This window comes from Molossus molossus, unplaced genomic scaffold (genome assembly GCF_014108415.1).
Source record: "Molossus molossus isolate mMolMol1 unplaced genomic scaffold, mMolMol1.p scaffold_m16_p_9, whole genome shotgun sequence".
Taxonomy (NCBI): Eukaryota; Metazoa; Chordata; class Mammalia; order Chiroptera; family Molossidae; genus Molossus; species Molossus molossus.
In genome coordinates this window covers 79,128,059-79,152,382 of record NW_023425403.1, presented here as the reverse complement: position 1 = coordinate 79,152,382, position 24,324 = coordinate 79,128,059, and the positions used below count along the sequence as shown (strand labels likewise).

The following is a 24,324-nucleotide window of genomic DNA, read 5'->3' as shown; positions in this document are numbered from 1 at the left end:
ACGGAGCACTAAACACATAACATGGATTTTTAGCAATGAAAAGAAAAATCAATAGTTCCTGAACTGGTATGTAGCAGGCACTAAGCCAAGTCTTTTTATACATACATTCATTTTCAGACTCATAACACCTTTTCACGGTTGGAATTATTATTCTAGTTTTACAGTGAGGAAACAGACTTAAAGGCCAAGGTCATGCTCTTGGTCACCTTCTCGACACCATCGTGCCTGTGGGGAGGGAAAAACTCATGCTAACTTTCCTCCCTTTAAAAAGAATATCACAGAACATAAACCACCCTAATAAGATTCTAAACCTTTATAGAAGGTACTATGGGACGTCCTTATAATTACACAGCTAAATTCCTCTTGTCCTGAAATCTATTTGAATAGCTCAAGAAGAAAATCTAATCTGTTTAGCAACTGACAATCCTTTCAAATTTTCAGAAATAGTAATAGTGTTTTATTCAAGGAAAAGCATTACAAATTGCAAACACCAAAGTGTTACTACTGGCCTAAATAAGACAGATTACCTTATCCTAGTTATAGCTAACTGTCCAGTGCTGAACAAATGAGCTTTATGTGATGCGCCTGTTAGACGGCAGCAGGCAGAAAGGAGATCACCGTAAGTTCCCAGAGTCACACGGTAATGTCTAGTAGCTGTCTACATCTCTTCCTGCTGCTGGGAACAGCTCTTTTTACAGCCATGGCTTTTGGCTCATGCTGGGTTTCTTTCTCTTCCCTGGAATACAGAAATGACCAAAGATGCTTTAGCAGTCAAACTGGACCCACAGGCAACCTTGAGATTAGAAGCTAAAAGATAAAGGTGGAGTATAAGACAGAGGGAGACAAGATGTGCTGCTCATTCTTTCCAACCTGGGCCCAGCAGAATGGCTTTCAAAGAAGGGTGGGGAGAGAATGGATGCCATTAACGAGGTGGGACTAGAAAACAAACCATTAGCACTCAGTTGATGGCAAGGCTTTGGGAAGTGAGCTTCATGCTCCTTGGGCACTTGGAGATCGAAGGAGATGGAAACTCCAGATGTGCACACTGACACAGGGCTCCACAGCTGTCTGGACCAAAGGAAGAGGGATGTCCTATCTTACACCATGTGTGGTTGCCCAGAAAACACAATGGGATGAAGATTCACCAAACGAGCTTTAAATGTTGGTGATCTATGTACCTGTTCAATACAGATGAGACTAACCACTGATTGTCAAATAACGTTATAAAACTGCAAACAAAAACGACAGGAGTCCAACTCCCTGATTGTGGAACGTTCATGCAAGAATCACACTGATGCGCTTAAACTGCAGTGAAGTATTTAAGTCAATAAAATTTTAGTTTTTATGTACCTGAATCTAATCCTAACCAACATGCCTTTTTTTTTTTTTTTTTTTTTTGCTGGGGAGGGCAAACTGGCTGGTTGGAGGACTGGGGGAAGAGAGAGATGTTTCATCATATTTTCTTTTGAAAATCTCCATTTGAGCGATGTGACTGCTTCTTGGCCTTTTGGCTAAGATCAAGTGTAGTATCAATTTGAGCCATGTGAATGTATGATTTACTCAAAATTAAATTATATTAATCAATTTAAAGAGACCAAAAAAATTAGTAAAATACCACATCAGAAAAACTAGAAGTTGTTATTGTTTATGAAAACATTTAAGCTTATCGTACTGAAAAAGTTCACAAATGCCCTGGCCAGTTTGGCTCAGCAGTTAGAGCATCGGCCTGCAGACAGAAAAGTCGTGGGTTCAATTCTGGTCAAGGCACACATACCTGGGTTTCGGTTAGGTCCCTGGCCTCGGTTGGGGTTGTGCAGGAGGCAGCTAATCGATGTGTCTCTCTTGTATCAATGTTTCTCTCTCTCTTTCTTTTTCCCTCCTACTCTATCTGAAGATAGATGGAAAAGTGTCTTTGGATGAGGATAAAAATAAATTAAAAAGTTCACAGCCCTGGCCGGTTTGGCTCAGCGGTTGGAGCGTCGGCCTGCGGTCCTGAGAGACCCGGGTTCGGTTCCCGCTAAGGGCGCGTGCCTCGGTTGCAGTTTGTCCCCGGCCCTGGTCGGTCGTGCGGGTGGCAACCACTCGATGTGTTCCTTTCACGTCGATGTTTCTCTCTCTCTCTCTCCCTCCCACTCTACCTGAACAAAAAGTGGAAAAATGTCCTCGGGTGAGGATAAAAAAAAAAAAAAAAAAAAAAGTTCACTAATACCTGTCAAGATAATTTACTAAATATGGGCAGTATGATATAAACCTGCAAAGAGCCCGGCTGGTGTGGCTCAGTGGTTGAGCGTCAACCCATGCACCAAGAGGTTACCAGTTGGATGCCCAGGTTGTGGGCCCAATCCCCAGTGGGGGGCATGCAGAAGGCAGCCAATTGATGTTCTCTCTCATCTATGTCTCTCTCTCTCTCTCCACCCCCCCTCCCTTCCTCACTCTCTCAAATCAATAAAGAGAAAAATTAAAAAAAAAAAAAATCTGCAAAGCTTTGAAGTTCATCAGGACAGGAACCACTGTGTTCTCTTTTGTAACACAAGCAACTGGTCTGGGATTCTGCATGTGGCTGGTGCTCGAAATGCTGGTTGAACAAATGAAATGTCATAAACTATGTCACTGCTGAAGTGTTCACCTCTGTACATGACTGACAATCATCTACAAAACAGTGAGTATGAGGAAGACTTTGGGCAAACACAGAGGAAAAAGATTGGCAGTTATCTAAGCTAGTAAGCAGACATTGTGGCCCATGATTTACCTGCCCAATAACTCACTTTCCCCTGCAAGCACTCACCAACTGACTAGCATATGTAACAACCTCACATGAAAGTTTAAAAGGTATTTATGTGGGGTTTAAAACTGCTATTAAAATATAGTTGGAACTTTGCCCTAATTCTCATCCTTTTTCTTTTTCTAATATTTTTATTTTTTAGTTAATGCTTACCCAAGGATATTAGTTCCATTGATTTTTAGAGAGAGTGGAAGGGAGGGAGGGAGGAGCAAGCGAGAGAGAGAGAGAGAAACATCAACATGAGACAGACACATCGATTGGTTGCCTCCTGCACACGTCCCAACTTGGGCCAAGGATCAAACCTGCAACCTAGGTACGTGCCCTGGACAGTGAACCAAACCTGTAACCCTTCACTATGTGGGCTGATGCTCTAACCACTGAACAATGGAAACAAGGGCTATTTTCTAATATTTTTAATCTAGTAAAGCAATGTCCCCACCCCCCAAAACTACAATTCACTAAATGTGTACTCGACTAAATATTCATACTAAAAAATTTTACACATTTATTTTTGTTGTTCTAGTAAAAAAAATCACTCATCTTCCCCAAAGAAATTGTTAACAATTATAACTAGCTTACGTGAAGATCTGATTAGCTCAAATGGAATTTGCAAGTATGTAAGGCCTTTTTACTGAGCACATGCGTGAAACTTTTAAAAGATTGATAGGAATGTGTAACTTCCTTTGCCAGTTTCATTTTTCATGTCTTGGCAACAAATGTTATTTTGATAAATAGAGATGATTTTTATTGCATTTATTACACTGTGACTTCTATGCAACTATGGCTCCTCAAGTAATATAAAAGGATGAACCACAGTTCAGTACTCAAGTTGTTAACTCATGTTTCTTTTAAAGCTATTTGTCAACATTTCCACGTCTGTGTAAGAATTAGATGAATTGAGGATATGGGTTTCTCTATGACCTACAAAATGAAAGTCTCGAGAAAAACAAATGGGTGTAATAGCCCTATAAATGTTTCTGTTCTATCACTAATTCTACCCTGTTTGCCTCTCACCATCGCCTTACGAACCTTTTCACTTTGCATCCATCTGACAGAATTACGGCAATGACAGTGGGAAAGATGGCTGTGTGTACACAGACCCAAACGGGAGGATTTGAGCATGCCCCACTTGGCATCAGTCAGGCCATAACAGCAGGTGAAAGAGGGAAGGAATTCCAGTCCCATCAGGTTACTCGCAAAGCAGAACCATTCAAGGTGGATCTGAAACTAGTCTCTGAGCCCCATAAAGTAATGGCCACACGGCACTGGCTGCAGGTGTCCTTCCAGGAGCTGGTCACCTGGCAGCAACACCAAGCTTCTTTGGCAAAAGATACATTTGATAATAACTTGTCAAAACGATGTCCATAAAACATCGAATGTATTATACCTGTCAAAAACTCTGGGCAAAGCCCTCAGGAATTCAAGACCAGGAAAAAATCTTGCCATTGTCTAAGAATTGTATATGACCTTATAGATGGAAATAATAACAATCTAACATAAAGGAGGTCCTCAGACATTTTTTCCAAAAGGCATCTGAGATCTTTATGACGCGGTCTTTATTGATTTTCCCCTTCAAATGGGACAGACAGATTAACAAGATGTGACTGTTACTTGTACACTAGGTTGTGTGTCCTGGTTAAGGTGGACTGACAGTCAGCGCCCACTTTAACCACCGACCGGAGTATTGTACTGGCTGGAAAACTAAAAACCATGTCAAAATCCTCTTGTAGTTTAGATGTTATTTGGTCTGGCCAGTCACCAAACTGATCAAGGTTAGGGAGTTGGCCCTGTTTTTTTTTTGTTTTATTTTGCTCACAAGAGTGACTTTGGAAGCACTTGCCTTTCTCTGATGCTGTCAGCAGAGTTCCCAGTAGCTGGTTACTAGCTTTGTGGGTACTGGAAGGCAGAAAGATGGGTGTCTGCCATGCTGGTATGGACCATAACAGGCACTGCAGTTCTGCAGCCGCCAGTGCCGGAAGCTTCCTGACGGGGCACGTGGGCAGGGGTGGCGCCGCGCCTGCGCAGTTCTGCAGCTGGCAGTGCCGGCCGCTTCCTGACGGGGCACGTGAGCAGGGGGGGCGCCGCGCCTGCGCAGTTCTGCAGCTGGCAGTGCCGGCAGCTTCCGGACGGGGCACGTGGGCAGGGGTGGCAGCTGAAGCAGGAGCTTCCCAGTTGAGCAGGCAGTTGCTGTGTCACAGAGGGGAGAACAACTGCCTTGGTGGCTTGCATAACAGTTTCTGATGTTGTTCATCGAGCTCAGTCTAGATCATTTCTTCAGTCCTCCCACAGTACTGTAATCCATCTGACACGTCATTATAAATACTTCTCTGCTTAAACTTGATTCCAGTTTTTGCAGCTAAACCCTGATCTATACATATGCCAGCGCATACACACCCTTCCCAGTAAACGGATCTCCGATCTAACAGAGGAGAACACCGGGTTCACAGCACTGCAAGGCAGTCAGGGATGAATGGTCGCCAAGGTCTGCTTTCCCTCACTCTAAGTGAAGATTTCGTCTTGGTGACACAGAGACATGTTCAAGGACAAGGAGAGGACAAGGTTTAAAATATTCCTTTGATTCGAAGTGTCCAGATTGTTGGTATAAGCACGTCCAGAATAATACCGAAGAGTTAAAACTCCAAGTATATAAAAAGGAACAGTAAGTACAGTAAGAACTGCACTTCTCAAAGTCCCAGAGAACCTACTTTTGGGGAAGGGGTCCTGGCAGCTGCAGCCCCATCAGCCCCTGCAGGCAATGGAGTTCTGAGACAGGCTCCATCTCTCCTGCTGTGCAGCCATTTCACGTACCACTGGATGCGATGTCTCTGCTATTTCAATTGGAAACTTAATTTAACTATACTGTGTGTGGGGGGATGTGTGTGTGCAGGAGGTGTCTTTTCCCACCAACCCAAAGCTCACTTGAAATATTCAAGTGTCTTATAAAAGTTTCTTTTTCGGCAGGGAGGGGTATTATACACTGTCTGAAAATTCTTTTGTTAAGTCTCTCTTTGCCTGAAAATCATGGTCTATCCCTATCGGCATCTCAACAAAAGTTAGAAAGAAAAAAAAAAAGACTATGATTGGCTGTCACTTTTTGCAATAAAAGGACAGTCCCCCATTACAGTTGGTGAGGCTTAACTTTAGACTGTGGGTAAGGTTGCCAGATTCAGCAAAACAAAATGAAAAATGAAGATATTTAGTTTAATTTGAATGAAGATAAATAATGACTAATTTTTCAGTATAAGAATGTCCCATGCAATGTTTGGGACATATTAATATTTAAAAAGTATTTGTGGGACTTACTGATATTAAAAAGTATTGATTGCTTATTGTAAATCAGATTTAACTGACAACCCTATATTTTACCTGACGGTGTGGTTGTGGACAAACCCTGGCACCAGCACAGAAGAGGGACCTTACTCCGCAGCCCCTCTGTCTGAGGATCGGAGACACCCACCTTCAGACAGAAGGAAAGAGCTAAGTGTGCGTCATTCACGACATTTTAAATAATGGGGAGTAAATAATAAATGAGGCTCTTCATTGGCCTCAGACTTTTCATATTTCCTGGATTTTGTTTCCTTGAATCCAGATCCAAGTATGTTCTTGTTTGAAGACACACTCCAAGTGTTGGCACCCTATAACCAGCTCTGTGTCCTTCTGTGCCCCTGGCCGTCAGGAAGCTCAAAAATAAATCATAGTACTGACTTTTCAGCTTCTTTTTCATCCATTAAAGACAAAAGCCACTTCAAATCTTTTAAAAAGGAGATGGCCATAAAACACTGGAATCAAATGAGCTGGCTTTCCTGTGTGGTAGTCATGAGTCGTTAGTGAAAGAAACAGTTCTATAATGTACACACAATAGAAGTCACATTCTTAATTTTTCCACCCGTGGGAGAAAAACACATAATTACTGTGCTCACCTTAACAAGTTTAGAACGTCACTATACAAGTTTTCAAACAGTGTGATGTCCTGCACTATGGCTGCGGTGACCAGTGCTGCCCCGGAGCAGAAAAGCCATCCAGAGATTCAGCGTCTACTTCCCAGGCCTGGCTCCGTAACACAGAGCAGTACTGAGCAATTTAGCGTTTCCATCTGTTAAAAGTGTTCTACTGCTAAAGGATGAGAAGTGAAAATGTGGCCAAGTTTTGAAATGTAATATATATCTGGAAAATAAAATAATTTGCAGCACAGTTAAGTTTTGCTCAAGTCTGGAAAGATAATATGAAAAATTCTCAGACTAGCAATTTGCTGACTAGAAAATCACTATTTTTTCCATCAGCCTAATATGGCAGTTGTTTTTCATAGGCAAAGAAAAGCTAAGGAAGACTTACAGTCTGCAGATAGTTGGCATAGCGTGGCAAAATTTAGCTGCTAGTTTCTTCTTATCCTTGTTACGCATTTTCCATATGGGACTTATTATTATCAATGAGAAGAAATAATAGAGGAACGCAGAAGCTGGAGGAAAGGTCCAGAATGGCATGCATTAACTGCTTGTCAACTGTGGTTTTCCTAATGAATTGCCCTGTTGCTCTGTATCTCACTGATTACAGTACAACAGCTTTCATTAGTCACTGCAAATAAGACTTAGTGCCACCTTATTTATATTCTATTGCAAATAATTAGCATTTCACATTAGAATCATCCAAGGCACTTCTGAACTTACAGCAAGATTATTTGACATCATCCAATACTTGATTCCATCCCAAACAAGCTTGAAAACAGATTCTGTGCTTTTTAGTTACAACAGTGTCACCAATGAGTTCTACCACAGCTTAAATCCCTGCCAATATTATAGCTGGGGATATCAAAACGCTGCAGTAATTAGACCTTGCAAGTCTGACTTCCCTAGTGGTACAACTGTCACAGAAGGGGAGGAATTGATATTCAAAGTTTATAATAACTCAAACCTCAACAATTATTGCTAGAATCTGAATGCGACCATTTTAAATGGCAGAAAGTAACTGAAGAAAAAAAACTTATTACAAAAGTGAAAGACAGAAAACATTACATGCTCTGATGACCAATGTTTTTCTCTGCTAAAAGTTCATGATTACTAATGAAATCTAAACCTAATCATTAACTTGGTGAGGAAGTCTTTTTTCTTTTAAACATAGCTGCCATGTTTAAAATTGTAAAACCTAGTCTATTACATAAATTAGGACTTCACTTTACAAGTGTATTATTCTATAATTAAATATATAGATTTACATATATTATTATTTGATATAACTAAATTTATGGAAAGCATTTTGGACAAAACCAGTTATTTCCATTTCTATGTGAACAGTGTGTGGATACAGACCTACATATGTACACACATATGTGCTGATGTTTTCTCCAGCATGCTCATACAAAACAGGAATCAGTAATTCTGATTTGTGTGAATAGAACTGATAGAACTAGATGACTTAACCCCAACACCTCAGGACAGGGCAATCCTCAGCCCAGCCAGTGGCTGGGTCCACAACATGTTCTCGGTTCTCTGCCTATGCCATGCTGGACTCTGTGTTCTGTGAGTAGCTCCTGACACCTGCTTCTGCAGCTCACAAGATAATTGAGCCTCTTGGTCCAGTAAATCAACTCAGAACTCCCCAGCCATTCACATACTTCTTCCACTTGGTCGTAGTCACAGATCCAGCCTGAATGTCTCCAGGTGGCTGATCTAGTGGCCCCTCACTTATAAGAGGAGTGATCTGTTGGACTCTTCCTACGTCATTACTTCAGTTTTTAACTGTCTTCACTAGCCAGGGTAAAAACAGGCAAGTGGGTGTTAAAATGCAATACAATAATAATGGAAAAATTAGCCTTAGGTGCCAAGAAGTAAATACAAACACATTAAAAATGAGAGTGTGTGGGACTGTTGGCTAAGAGCTCCCAGTGAACCTAGTAGAGATTAGAGGTGAGAAATCAATGATGATAATCAAATGTACTCAGTTGATAAGAGCTTTTCATACAAATTATCTTTTCTATAAAAAGATTAAAGACCTTCAAAGATATAGTCCCTCTCTCTCTCTCTCTCTCTCTCGCTCTCTCATACATTGTTTCATTCTTTATCATGTCTCACAATGGAGACAGTGAATTAGTTCTATCTGAAGAAACCTCTCCAAAAAAAAAGTAAACCTCTGTGGCTTTCTTGCAAGGTCACTGTGACCTACATGCAGCAATCAAGAGGTTTTTATTCTCCCCTGGCAACAGCTGGTGGACAAATTCAGAATACAGTTCCTCAGGGTTATAGGCTTTTATTTAGGAAGCTGGGAAGATAATTAGGACGCATAGAAAATAGTAAAAAATTACTTGATACCCAGGGAAGAGGACTGTTAGAACTTGTCTGGGCTGACACACATTCTGCCTCCTTCCCAAACGTCTGCCTAAAACGAACCGGGGAATTTAGAAGTCTTTTCCACAGGAGTCCTCAAGTAAAGAACGTGGACAAATGCATGAGTTTGAATCCTGTCTCAGCCATTTACTACCACTTTAACCTTGAGCAAGTTATTTAACTTTTCTGTGCCTGAAGTTCCTCAAATAGATATATGCAAAACACTGCCTAACTATAGTAGGAGTTACATAAACGTTGACTGCTGTTTCTATTGTTAGGAAGATATGATGTAGAGAAAATAAACCATTGTGAACTTGTGAACTTAAAAAGGGCATTTCTTGTCTAGTTTGTTATTAAAGAGGCCTGGTCTTAAGCAGCCAGGCCACCACCACGCATACAAGTTGACATGCAGCCCTCATGTCCACATTTGGTCTCTAATACGTCTCCATTACAGAGAACGAGTGTCTGTGAAGTTCTGCGGCAGGAAAAACCAGTCAACACAGGCCTGAGACATCTTGTTGCCAAATCGTAAGGACACACTAAAACATGCCTGGGTGGTTTCAAAAGGATACCGGAACTTGAAGAGGGCTCTTATTTGACAAGACTGACAATTCGGACATCAAAAATAACTAACTAACTAAATAAATAGAAGAGAAATTAGTCCTTGTGAGTCAAAATATATTCTAGTTTCTAGTTTATTGCTTCATATTTTAATATCTGGTAAGGTTAGAAACATACTGGTTATTCTTATTTTAATACTTTCCCTAGTTTTTGCTTCTATTTCTATTTAAATTTTAGAATTAGCTTATCTATTTCTAAGAAAAATTCTGTAGGCAATTTTATTATGACTTAATATTGACATATCTTTTTAACTAACACATAAGGAATTCCTAGACATAATTAAGAAAAAGACCAAATAATACACTAAAAACAAATAAAGAGTATGACATATACAAAAAAGAACCCAAATAGAACATCTAAGCACTGGAATATGATTTGAAGTGATTTCTCCTCATACTAGTTGTGGGTACATTGGTAAATTACTTAATGTCTTTTAATCTTACTCTGGCATCTATAAAACAGAACTAGCACCACCTGCTTCACAGGATGTTGTGATGATCAAATGAGAGACACACAGGAAACACTTAGCGCAGCTCCTGGCACCTAGTCAGTGCTCACTAAAGATGTGACAGTGTTACTGCTTTCAGCATAACCTCCAAACTCCTCACCTTCCCTACAAAGACCTGGCACTGTCTCCCCCACCAGCCCACCTGTCTAACTTTCCCATTCATTCTCCTTTGCCCTTGATTCATCACCTTCTCATCAATATCAGGCTTCTGTTAATTCTTCTGGCAAGCTCAGATCTTTTCTGACCCCATGCATTCACTATTGCTTATTCCTAGCTCCTTAGTTAGGACCTTCCAGGGCTGCCCTTCAATTTCTAGCTCAAATTTTACTTTCTAAGAAAGGCTTCTGCCGATGATCCCATCTTCTCATTTATTTCCTTCACAGCATTTACAATAAGCTGTTATTTCATCTATTTATTTACTTGGTTTTGCAAGAGAAGGTGGGCCTTATAAGAACCACAACGGCAGGTACAGCTAGAGCCCCAGCATCAAAAACCCGCTCCCAGGAGCTGCACAAGACACAGCTCCTGAGTGGATGTCTCAGAATTAAACTACAAGACACTGATGAAGAAAATGTAGATTTTATGTACAATAGCAAATCATATTTGCAGCTTAAATGTTTAACTCTGATTAATGTCTCATAAAGTTCAAAAGAAAATCCAATCGTATAATTATATTAAGAAAGACTATTCGGAACACTGAGATAAGCAACAGTACAACAAGAACAAAAAATGCCATTCTGATAAATATTAAGCAATCTAATTAGACAACCACCATACCTACTTCTGTACAACATTTCTGACCTGCAAATTGTGCCTTCCACAGGAGAGGCAGCTCTGTAATTACCCCAATCACCACAGTTAGAAAGCTTAGAAAGAGAATGAGCCAGTAAATCAATATAAAAGACATAATTGCCATATTCAAAGATCATATGAGGCTGCTTGTTATGCACAGGCTAATATAGTTATTTAAAAAAGGGAAAACAGCAAGAAAAACCAAAAAGTCAGGTTGTTTCGATTTTCATAGCTGAAATGAATATGTTTGTACGTACATTTAGAAAGATTTCTAGCTTATTTTCTGCTAGTTTCACTTGAATTTAAAGGTTTTTAACATCTAGATGGTCTCCACTGATCATCTGGCAGCGTCCTGGTGTCTGTGTCCTGGAAATCTGTTACTATGAGAACTGATTCACGGTGCTACACTATGTGAATCTTCGTGGGATATTAGATTTAGAACAATGAGAGTATAATGTGCTTTCTATAGCCAAAGTGAATTAACAAACTCCAACTCTGACCCTCAGTGTTCTGTAAAATTTGATTTGTCATGATTTATTTACTAAACAAAATGCTATTATAAAACATCTTCCCAAAAGGCCCTTTTCTGGAAAAAAATACATACATACATATATATATATATACACATATATATATATATACACACACACACACATACATATATATATATGGAGTCCCTTCAGAATATAGTTCTAATAATATTTTATGCCTGACTGGTGTGGCTCAGTGAACTGAGTGTTGTCCCATGGACAGAGAGGCCCCAGTTCAATTCCTGATCAGGGCACATGCCCATTTGTGGGCTCAATCCCCAGTAGGGGGCGTGCATGAGGCAGCTGATCCCTGTTTCTCACATTGATTGATGTTTCTATCTCTCTCTAAAAAAAAGTTTATTTATAGAGTTTTTTAATTTATCCATATTCTCATTAGTGTAATCTAAGTATTTATGTGCAGTTCTATTTGTTATAAGTTGGTCTTAAGGAGGTTGCTATTAATGATATTTATTATAATAATTTAATATATTTAATTGTGTTTGTCCTATTTACATTTCAGTCTATAAATTCCTTGAAGGCTTAGAGCTTAATTTCTGTTACTTCTTAATAGGAGACTGTGGTGCATGCATTATTATTATTGTTGTTGTTATTATTGTTATTTTTTTGGACAAAGGGTACCTCTCAGTTTTAGTTTCTTAATCTATAAAATAAAAAAAAATTAGACTAGAATAGTATTTTCTAAACATCAGATTTTTATCCCTCAAAACTGGAATCATATATTCTTTTTTAACGGAATATAGATTAGAACAGATTGCATTACAAAAGAAAACAGACTACATCACATGAAGCAAAGGTACAAATTGGGAAACTGTTGTTTTCCGGTTTTAGGCAGGTATGTGTGCAGCGACATGTAGTGAGTCTTGGTGGATTATGTTTTTCTAAGTGTGGGCTGAAGTCAAAGAAGTTTGAAAACCACCAGGATAGAAGATCTTCAGTTTACTTAAGATCTAAATTATATAATTTCTAAGGCACTCAGATGTTAACCTTTCTTCTTATATCATCGTTCATTAAGAATTATTAGTGAATTACATGCAATTTTATCCAAAGGAGACTAGTAAGAAAATTCTAACAGATAAGCACATTAGTGAATAAGAAAATGTTCATTACTGAGTAAAACTTGGAAGAAATAATTTTTGGCCATTTCTTTTTCTTGAAACAAACAACAAAGCCAGAACATACTTTCCATAAAAATTTTCCACTTAAAACACTACAATCTAAGTATAACTACTGAGAAGATAATAAAGTGTCTTATTGTGTAACTAGTATATCCAAAATCTTATTCTAATGTTTGAATTTAAATTATCCTGGATGATTTCTGGAAGAGCCCTTATAAAAGATAAAGATATAGCTTTTGATAAATTCATTACAGGTAAAGTTTAATACTGGAGATATGAAGATTCAATCGTACTTACGTCTTCAGTACCTTCATGATCACAGCCTTTAGGTTTCTAACATGTTTGCTTAGGAAAAGGCAACCCAAGCACATCTTCACCCCCATTTTTTTCAACCACCAACCTCAAAAGGTTAAAACACTTTCCAGAGGGCACATGTGTGGCCTATCATATGTCACTTCCTATTCAGTGCCAATCACAGGCACTACTAAAGGAGCACAGGGTCCTTTCAACCCAGCTTCCAGACAGCACGCGCTTGTCTATGAGCCGGTGAGAGGAAACGTTTTCCTTATCTGGCACAGATCAGAATCCATTTGTGTCAGAAAGCTTTCTCGTGGAAACCAAGTTGCCACCACACACACACACACACACACACACACACACACACACACGCTTGCCCAAGGAATACATACATGCATTCGGAAATCTGGTTTGATTTAGATAACAATGAGGCATGATCTAGTTGGTAACTCTAACCTTCTGTTATGTTTAGTTTGTCAAGTTGCTTGATTTAATGAAAAAACTTATTCGTATTCTTCACACTCAAGAATCAACGTCATAAATGAAGGTGGATTAGATATCTGGTTCTTAACTTCTCCCTTTCTGTGCTCCCTCTTAAAATGCACATTCCCACCACGTGACTTAGTAATGGAAATGATATATAATATGTGATGTTCTGCATTCAACTAAATATCTTAGGTATTATTCAGTGCATTATAGAGTCTTGGGGGCGAAAAACTGGAAAGCCAGGCTAATCCTACAAAAGGCACCATAAAGCCGGACTGTTAAAAACAAAAACCTCCCCTGGCCGGTTTGGTTCAGTGGTTAGAGCGTCGGCCTGCGGTCCTGAGAGACCCGGGTTTGGTTCCCGCTAAGGGCACGTACCTCGGTTGCAGTTTGTCCCTGGCCCTGGTTGGTTGTGCGGGTGGCAGCCACTCGATGTGTTCCTTTCACATCGATGTTTCTCTCTCTCTCTCTCTGTTCCTCTCTCTCCCTCCCGCTCTACCTGAACAAAAAATGGAAAAATGTCCTCGGGTGAGGATAAAAAAAAAACAAAAACAAAAAAACCTAATTTTCTCTTTTTTTTCAACAGCATCATCTCATATCAGAAGTTACTGTTTCTAAATTATTGAATTCGTGAGTAAATCTGCCCCTTCAAATCATCTGACTTTGCCTCTGAGGAGTCATGTCACTTCCTCTTCATGTCAATGTCATGCATGGCTGAGTTGCCGTATCTGCTTTGGCCACTAAAGCTCGAGTCATTCGGAGCCATCAAATCAATTATAACAGCGGCTGCTGTCTTACACGGACAACCAGTGATTGATAACAAAACCTGTTTGCTTTCAGTTTGCATCTGAAGCAACAAGCCAGTCCCTGCCTACTCTCACCGGCATTTGCTATAAATCAAGAGCAAGTCCACGTGTGGAAAGGGACTCGAGAGGCTTGAGTCCATCTGGTTGCATTTTATTTTCAAATTTTAAAAATATAATTATTCAGCAAGACTAATGCCAAAAGAGTATTTCCTGAAGTGTCTAATAATACATGTAATCTCATAATTCAACAGCACATCATGTTCCTATTCTTTAATGCAAGTTCTAAAGTGAATGATTAAAATAACACTAGGGCTTTGAAAGAAAATTTTACACTCTGAAATTCTGCAAATTTATATTTAGTAGTGAAAAATGCATTTCCTTTCAGATTATTTCAGATAAATGTAATGCTTTACATTGTCACAAAACTTCTGGAAAAAGATCTTTTTTTCCTAATCATTAGTCATTACAAAAATGAAAATAAAAGTTTAATGTAATATTAAACAAATATTAGTCAATAAGCAGTGAATATTAATTGTATGTCGAAGATTAATCTGCAGAAATAATATAGAATTTTCTGAAGAAGTTATTACTTAGACAGACCAGCGTACTTTAAATATTTTGTGAGTTGATTAACACCTTAGTCGTTTGCAGAAAAAGGAAACACCACCAATCTAATTTACAGAATTTGAAGAACACTTGCAGAATTTTTAACACCTTACTACACAATTTTCAATATAAAAAAATACTGAATCTACTCTATGTTCTAAGCTGAACCAAGCATCAGGCGCATGACAATGAATGAAATGCAGGCACTGGCACCGCAGGTAAACAGAGCAGACCCAAAACCAAGGAGGTGGCTGCAGCCACAGAACATAAGAGACCACCACAGTGAGTAATGAAGTAACGGTTCCACCAGCTCCAAACTCCAACACGTGTGCTCACAAAGCTTGAATTAAGTCTCAGTTCAGCTTACTAGCTGTGTGATCTAATAGTCTCTTAACCTCACCTTTTTCTTTTTATTAATTGATTTTGATAGAGAGAGAGAGAGAGAGAGAGAGAGAGAGAGAGAGAGAAAGAGAGATTTGTTGTTTCACTTATTTGTGCATTCTTTGGTTGGTTCTTGTATGTGCCCTGACCGGGGATCAAACCCACAACCTTGGCATATCAGGACAATACTCTAACCAACTGAGCTTCTTGGCCAGTGCCAATGTCACCTTTTTTTTTTTTTGGGATAGATTTATCTGGAAATGGTGGGCATGAGTTCAACATTCGCTCATCTGTACAAGAAAACCCTGGGCACAGGGGTAGTTGCTCATTAGTTTCACTTCTCCTTTACAGATTCTTACCTTCTAAGCTTAGTTACCATCCTCAGAGGTATACAAGACCAAACTCCCTCATTTAAAATGTAAAATGACTGATTTATAGAATTCCCTGGGCAGAGGTGGTACCCATGGTAACAATAGCCTGGGGTCCATTTAATAAAGATCTTGTTCAAGAAGGTGGCCAGCCAAAGTGAGGGGACCACAGCAGTAGAGAAGGTGTGGGTGAATGGGGTGGGGAGAGCTGGAGAGACCAGCCGAAGGAGAGAGCAGCCTCCAGGGAGACTGGCCAGACCTGGAGCCTGCTGACTTGCCAAAGCAAAACCTAAACTGCTTAAGAATTGTCTTATTCACCTTTAGCTTCCTTCCTTCCTCCTTGTGCTGGGGGTTAGGAGGGGTTATTACTCTAGGTAGGCCCCAGGTAAGATAGATTTGACCTACTGTTAAATACTAAGACTACTAAAAAGAAAACAAGCACCAGAGAATCTATTCTTCAACATTTTGTGATTAAATGCTATAATCCCATTAATCGTTCCAAATATTTTTTTGAGTGGCACCACTTTAAAAATCTACTCCTTTATATAATAGCTTGCAACACCCATAAGGGAATTCTGTAGATCAAATCCATTCTGCATCTGTTCCAATAACCATTACAGACTGATCTGAATTGTATCTTCATAAATTTTAGATAGTTTGACCATTGTATATATTACCCATATGCCTCTTTTGTGTACCAAAATATTTTCACCAACACACTATCTGTCCACAAAAACTTAGCTGTGTTTACAACCAATGGTTTTCCCACTTCTGGAAGCTTTTTCTTTAAGTAGTAGCAAAGCAATACAATTTCATGTATTAAGAACATTTCAGGGGTAAAGTTTAAACGCTCTCCCTACTGGCCTCTCATCTCTCCTGACTATGTTGTAAGGATCTATCCCTTTTGCTTAGGTCCAAATTATTAAAATTAACAACTGTTTGTAGAGAGGGATTAGTAAAGGGATTTGAAGTTCTGAATTTGCATTTCGTTAAGAATGTGATCCTCTAGAATAATGTGCTGTACAAAATAATCACATTTCATCTACTGAATTTTAATTTGGTTTTTGAATGCATTTAGTATTCTCATACTGAACTGCTGGAGACTGCATGGTCTAGGAGAAAAACCACATCAGATGCAAGAATTAGATATTCTTTACTCCGTATGGAGCAATGTGAGCCGGTCAGTTAACTACCCTTAAGTACCCAATTTCTCACTTGGTAATGAGGAATACTAATATCAGCATGTGTACTCACAGTGCTATTCTGAGGATCAAATGGCAATGTCAACAGTACCAGGAGCATCAGAAGTATAGTAGCTTCTGTAGCCCTTCATGTCTATAAGTATTACTCTGGGCCAGGCACTCTGGGAAAAACGTTTAAATACAGAACTCATTTAGTACCACCTGACACAATGTACAAAGTACATTTCTTTTATGGATTAAAAACAAAACAAAACAGGCACAGACAGATTCTTAAAAATTACGTCAATATCAAAGCTGGGATTTGAACCCAGGTCTGCTTTTCCTCATGCATACTGTCTCACCAAAATGCTATGCTAACTCTTGTTAAGCACCACAAAAATGTAGCACAGGACACGAGAGAATACGTGCTGATTATGACTCTGTGGCAGACATGCACCATGCACATTTTCAATGCTGTACAGACGCTCGTTTTACCTTAGTCAAGCGTAGATTGCAAAATCATTTCAGAATATTCTTTCCTTAGGAAATACAGTCTTGTCTACAAACAATTAAGATAAACTGTAAGGATAGAATTTAAGAGATACTTATTTTGGAGTTAGAAAAATCTGAGTTACAATCCATCTTTATTGTACTGTACATGTAAGACCACAAACAAATGATTTCACCTCTCTACACCTTGGAAATGGGAAGAGTCTTCTTGCCTCAGAGAGTGAAGATAAGTACACAGTGCCTGTCACATAGACAGCACTCGGTAAATGGTATCTGCTAATATTAATTACAGAGATAGCACTAATGACATTTAATTAGCCTGTGTGCTGGGATTTCCCATAGGCTAAGTCTAACACCATGTACCAAAGCCATCTATAATTTGTAAAATGAGCAAACAAAGGATATTTAAGCAGTACACAAAAATGCCATGAAAAAAAAGTAAAGGCAAGTTAAATTCTAGCTTAGGTACCTTGGGGAAAACTTCATCAAGTTGTACATAAAGGGTCAAGAAACTTATAACGAGCTAGTATTAGATAACTTGTCTCACTTTTTTACAATATAGAATCATTTGAACTATATTAGAGATACAACACATTTACCCCGCCCCCATCCCCATATTTTTCAGTCGAGAGTGAGGGGATGAGGAGTCAGGCATGACAGAAAGAGATGAACAGAGAAGGTGCAGCCCAAGAGCACGGAGGACATTTTCTCAAAGAGCTGACAGCAGGAATGGCTCAAGGAACCCACACCCAGGCCTGCGGAGGGAGGGAGACCATGGCGACGATGAGCACAGAGGTGAGGCCGAGAGGTGACCTGGAGTTAGGAAAGCAAGGCAACTGGGTATTTCCTGTGCCCACCAGCCATTTAGTCACCTTCACCGTTTAACCAGCTGTCATTCCTGACAAGAGAACATGATAAACTTAAATGAAACTTTAAAATTAAGTAGGTGCAATTTAAAAGAAAGAGAATGGTACAAGTTAGGAGAGTAGAAATATACAGGGAAGTTTTTTTCTTTAAATTTCCTCTCATCCTAGAGATATCTTTGGGGGTGTATGCAGGAGACACAAATATACAAAGAGAAAATGTGAGTACATATCCCTAAAAGGGAAAGAAACAGTCTGATAACACTTATGCTGTTGTACTACTTATTTAAATTTTTTCTCATACCTACATAATAAAAATATTATGGATTTAAGTGTACTTCAGAGACAAGAATACTAATGCAAGGTACAGCTCTAAGTACTGCTAGCAATAAGTGAATGGACTTGCAAAATGTGACTTACAAGAGATACAGTTCACTCTATAATGCCAAACGGTTTATATAATCTTAAATAAATTAAAAATTATTAGGTAGACTAATAAATAAAATCTATAGGCCAATTCAAGTATAGCTAATATAGCAATAGTAAAAGTTTATAAAATAAAGTCACATAAGTTCCAGAATTTGATCTATTTAATTATTATTCAACATTAACACAATTTAGAAATAGCAAAAAAAAAAAGATGTCTGTGGAAATTACTTGTATCCTAATCACATTCACAGTTTCTTATCTGATTTATCATGAGTAGTGCCTCAAATGACATACTATTTTTCTGCCTTCTCTATGATGTTTCAATATAAGTGTGCAATAAAGATTATATAAATTAAGAAAATATATAGATACATATAAAGCCAAGAGTAAACCATTTTCAAATACTTAAGCTGTAGTCTTTTTTGGCAGATTGTATTTAAAGTTAGAAAATAGGTATTGTAAAAATTAGAAATTAAGGACTTAAAATGTTTTTGTATGCAGATCATGCATTATTAAATCTGTGATAAGAAAGGTAGAAAGTATTATTCTTTAAATATATATACGTAAGATGGGCAGTTGGCGTTTAATGAACACAGAGTTTTATTTGGGGACATGAAGAAGTTCTGCAGGTGGATACTGGTGATGGTTGTATGAATGTATTTAATGCCATTCAGCTGTGCAGTTAAAAATGGTTATAATGACAAATGTTATGCTATGGATATATTACCATAGTAAAAAGTGTAAATATGTAAGAAAAGAGATGAAAAATACAAAACAAAGGCATGAGTAAAAAAGTATTTTTAAAAAAGATTAAATACTTCATATTCTAGATGGCAACACTAAATAAGGAAGGTTAAAACATCTTTTAGAAGAAAACAATATATTCATAGTCTAGAGGTCAGCAAAGGTTTCTTAAATAGGACACTAAAAGTGTTAACCAGAAAAGTAAAGGCTAATTAATTGGACCACATTACAACTAAGGTCTTTTATTTAGAAAAACACCACTAAAAAAGGGAAAGGGCAAGCTACAGAGCGGGAGAAGATATTTGTTACATATATCCACCAAAGAACTTGCATCCAGAATATACCAAGAACTTCTTGAGTTAATACAAAAAAGACAACCCAAGAGAAAAATGGACAAAAGACTTGATCAGGCACTTCATAAGAGAGATTACACATTAAAGGAAATACAAATTAAAGGACCCACTGTAATACTAATACACACAAACAGAATGATTAAAATAAAAAAGAATTGAAAAGAATGACAATACCAAGTGTTGAGATATGAAGCAACTGTAATTTCATGCACTGATGATAAAAGAATAAATTGGTGAGATTTCTTTGAAAAATCTTCTGGTAGAATTCATGTAAACTAAACATAAACATACCCTGTGATCCAGCAATTCCACTTCTAGTTGTATACTTGACAGAAATGCATACTTATGTATACCACGACATGTTTGAGAATGTTCATAAGTAATACCCCTCAGAACAGCTTCAGGCTAGGAACAAAGCAAATGTTTCAACAGCAGATTGGACAAATTATACACTATTCAAATAGTGGAATATTAGACAGCAATAAATATTAGCAAACAGTTGTTATGTATAACATCATAATCGAATCAAACAGACATGTTGAGTGAATCAAGGCAAATTCCAAAGAGAACAGACTGTGATATTCCATTTATATAAAGGTTCAAAACAAAGCAAAGGTAAGCAAAAGTAAGTGATAGTCTTAGAAGGTACAGAATAGTTATCCTTGGGAAGTGAGGGAGGAGGTAAGGAGACGAGCTAGTGACTGAAAGGGGAGAGAAAATCGGGCATCTGGGGGTAATGGTGACGTTCAATTCTTTGGTTATGTGTGGAGTTATATGACATGTTCATTTTGAGAAAATACATTGAACACAGTTGAACCTTGAACAACAAAGGTTTGAAAAGCATAAGTCCACTTATATGCATTTTTTTTTCAATTGGTAATTTGAAAAAACTCACAGAAAATCTGCATGGTCTAAAACAGATGATACAGATATGTACAGTATAATAAATATATTTTCTCTTGCTTATGATTTTAACATTTTCTTCTCTTCTCTCTAGCTAACTTTATTATAAGAATATAGTAGGTAATATATGTAACATACAAATTATGTGTTAATCAGCTGTTATCACTACAGCTTTGGTCAATAGTAGGCTGTAAACAGTTAAGTTTTTGGGGAGCCAAAAGTTATACATGAATTTGACAATGTAGGGTGGAAAGGTTGGCACACCCAACTCCATGTTGTTCAACTATATTATTATGATTTGTGCACTTTTCTGCATTATGTCGTATTAAGTTAAAAAGTTAAAAAATAACAGAACTATTAAAACTAAAACCAGAAAAAAAATTAAATGAAAACAAAAAGCCTCAATTTTACATGAAAACTAGAAAGGATCATACACACTAACAGGCATATCTTCAAAATGCTGAAGCAGAAACTAGCACTTGCTAGCACATACCCTTGCAGATTTCCAGCAGAAATACTAGAAATCTAAAAAACACAGATTTTCCTAAAAGTAAGTTTCAGAGCCTGGAAAGGTATCTGATTAAAGGAAGTGGTTGGGGCAGGAAAGAGATGGAACCAAACACTGCACACGATACATGTACAGAATGTAGGCTGAAGAGAAATAGTGATGACATGTCACCCTCACAGCCCAGGGTGATAGCAACAAGCAAACAAGTAAGACCATGAGGTTCAGTTATAAAAAGCCAGTGTCTTAAGTGCCAAACTACCTGGACACCAAAAAGTATGAGAAAATCCAGGGCAATAAAAAGAAAATATTTGAAGACTTTAATCTCCACTTGAGACTATACAAACTCACTCTCACCACCCACCCACCTCAATCTCTCCCCATAGAGTGTTCAGCAATAATTAAAAATCAGGAGGAGAGTTTAAGGGAGTTTTGGGACAATATAAAATGTAACAATATTCACATCATAGGGGTACCAGAAGGAGAAGACTCAGAGAAAGGAATAGAGAACCTGTTTGAAGAAATTATGACAGAAACTTCCCTAAATTGGTGAAGAAAAAAGTCACGCTAGTCCAGGAAACACAGAGAGTCCCAAGCAAGATAAACTCCAAAAGACTCACAGCTACACACATCATAATTAAAATGGCAAACATTAAAGACAAAGAAATACTCTTAAACAAAGCAAGAGAAAGACAGAAAGTTACCTACTAGGGAGCTCCCATTATGACAGCTGATTTCTCAATAGAAACACTGCAGGTCAGAAGGAACTGGCATGAAGTAGACAAAGTAATGAAAGGCAAGGGTCTGAATCCAAGATTACTCTATCCAGCAAGGCTATCATTCAAAATTGAAGGTGAAATAAGGAGCTTCACAGACAAAAAAAAGCTGAAGGAATTTACTACCACCAAACTAGCACTGCAAGAAATGCTACAGGGATTGTTGTAAAAGAAGAAATAGAGAGAGCGAGAGGAACACAGGCATAAAATAAAAATGGCAACTAATAAGTATGTAACAATAATAACCTTAAATGTAAATGGCTTAAATGCTCCAATCAAAAGACATAGGGTAGCTGACTGGATAAGAAAACATGACCCATATATATGCTGTCTACAAGAGACCCACCTCACAACAAAAGACTCACAAGGATGAAAGTGAAGGTATGAAAAAAAAATTTCCAGGCAAATGGAAATGAAAAAAGAAGCTGGTGTAACAACACTCATATCTGATAAGATACACTTCAAAACAAGGAATATAATAAGAGACAAAGAAGGTCATTACATAATATTAAAGGGATCAATCCAACAAGAGAATATAACCCTGGTAAACATGTATGCATCAGATAAGGAAGCACCAAAATATAGTTAAAAACTTCTGGAGGACTTTAAGGGAAGGATCAATAGCAATACTATCATAGTGGGTGACTTTAACACTCCACTGACACCACTGGATAGATCTTCTAGACAAAAAATTAACAAGAAAACAGAGTCCTTAAATGATAAACTAGATCAGTTGGACTTAGTTGATATTTACAGATCATTTCACCCCAAAGCTGCAGAATATACATTCTTCTCAAGTGCACATGGGACATTCTCAAAGACAAACCACATGTTAGGACACAAAGTAAGTCTCTACAAATTCAAGAAGATTGAAATCATATCAAGCATCTTCTAAAATCACAATGGCATGAAACTAGAAATAAATTACAATAAAAACACTCAAACACATGGAGGCCAAATAGCATGTTGTTAAACAATGAATGGGTTACCAATGAGATCAAGAAAGAAATCAAAAACTTCCTGTAAACTAATGAAAATGAACACACAACAATAAAACAATCTATGGGACACAGCAAAAGCAGTCCTGAGAGGGAAGTTCATAGCAATGCAGGCCTACCTCAAGAAACAAGAAAAATGTCTAATTAACTATCTGACCCAACAACTTAAAGACTTAGAAAGAGAACAAAAAGAAAAACCTAGTTAGTAAAAGAAAGGAAATAATAAAGATCAGGGCAGAAATAAATGACATACAGACTGAAAAAAAAAAAAAAAAAAATACAAAAGATCAATGAAACCAAGAGCTGGTTCTCTGAAAAGATAAACCAGATTGATCAACCTTTAGTCAGACTCACCAAGAAACAAAGAAAGAACACAAATTAATAAAATCAGAAATGAAAGAGGGGAAGTAACAATGGACACCACAGAAATACAAAGGGCTGTAAGAAAATATTATGAACAATTATATGCCAACAAATCTGACAACCTAGGTGAAATGGAAAAATTCTTAGAATCATATACTATTCAAAAACTCAACTGGGGAGAATTAGAAAACCTGAGCAGATCAATAACAATTAAATAAATAAAAGAAGCAATCAATAAATTCCCAGCAAACAAAAGCCCTGGTCTGGACGGCTGCACGGGGGAGTTTTACTGAATATTCAAAGAACTATCGTCTATTCTCCTCAAACTATTCCAAAAAATTCAAGTGGAAGAAAGATTTCCAAGTTCTTTTTATGAGACCAGCATAATACTAATCCCAAAACCAGATAAAGACCCTACAAAGAAAGGAAATTACATGCTAATATCTCTGATGAACACAGATGCCAGAATCCTCAACAAAATTTTAGCAAATTGAATCCAGCAATATATTAAAAAAATTATACACCATGACCAAGTGAGATTTATCCCAGGGATGCAAGACTGGTACAATATTCATAAATTAATCAATGTGATATACCACATAAACAAAATGAAAGATAAAAATCATAATATCTTATGAATAGATGGTAAAAAAGCCATCCATAAATAGTAATCTAACCAGCAAGCAATCTGAGTATAGATGTTAAATGGAGGAACAAAAGACCAAGGAAAAGAATGTATACAAAGAACAGATTAAGATATTTCTACTCTACACTCAAGGTCACGTTTTTATTTGATTCTATCACGCTTTCTGTTTGTATTTAGGCAGCTCTGACAATCCACCCTTCAATGGTGAATTCAAAGGACTCATCAGAACTGAAGAAATGGTAGCTTTTTGAGGTGGATATTCTCAGAGAGGGCATTCAGATTTTTAATCTTAATGAAATGTTGGAACGTGAAGTAAAGAGGCAACACTGCCAGAAGATAAAAGAACAGCACACTTTGCAAGTGTGGGGTGGGGAATGTGGATGGCCTGCCAGTGGTGAGACCAGGAAGGGCTGGAATGTGGCC

General features: G+C 37.9%; 1 protein-coding gene, 1 long non-coding RNA gene and 1 pseudogene across 2 annotated transcripts in view; 1 reads left to right on the top strand and 2 right to left on the bottom strand.

The window, feature by feature from the left end:
* The window catches only part of DIAPH3 (diaphanous related formin 3), a 487,836-nt gene that overhangs the window by 52,883 nt on the left and 410,629 nt on the right, over positions 1 to 24,324 (bottom strand). The window lies entirely within an intron of this gene.
* LOC118622526 lies at positions 539 to 17,384 on the bottom strand. Its single transcript, XR_004958078.1, has 4 exons — positions 17,307 to 17,384; positions 7,115 to 7,238; positions 6,703 to 6,946; positions 539 to 736 (listed from the first exon to the last, which is right to left on the bottom strand). It is a non-coding gene; the product is annotated as an uncharacterized LOC118622526 (long non-coding RNA).
* LOC118623138 lies at positions 1,492 to 1,600 on the top strand (annotated as a pseudogene).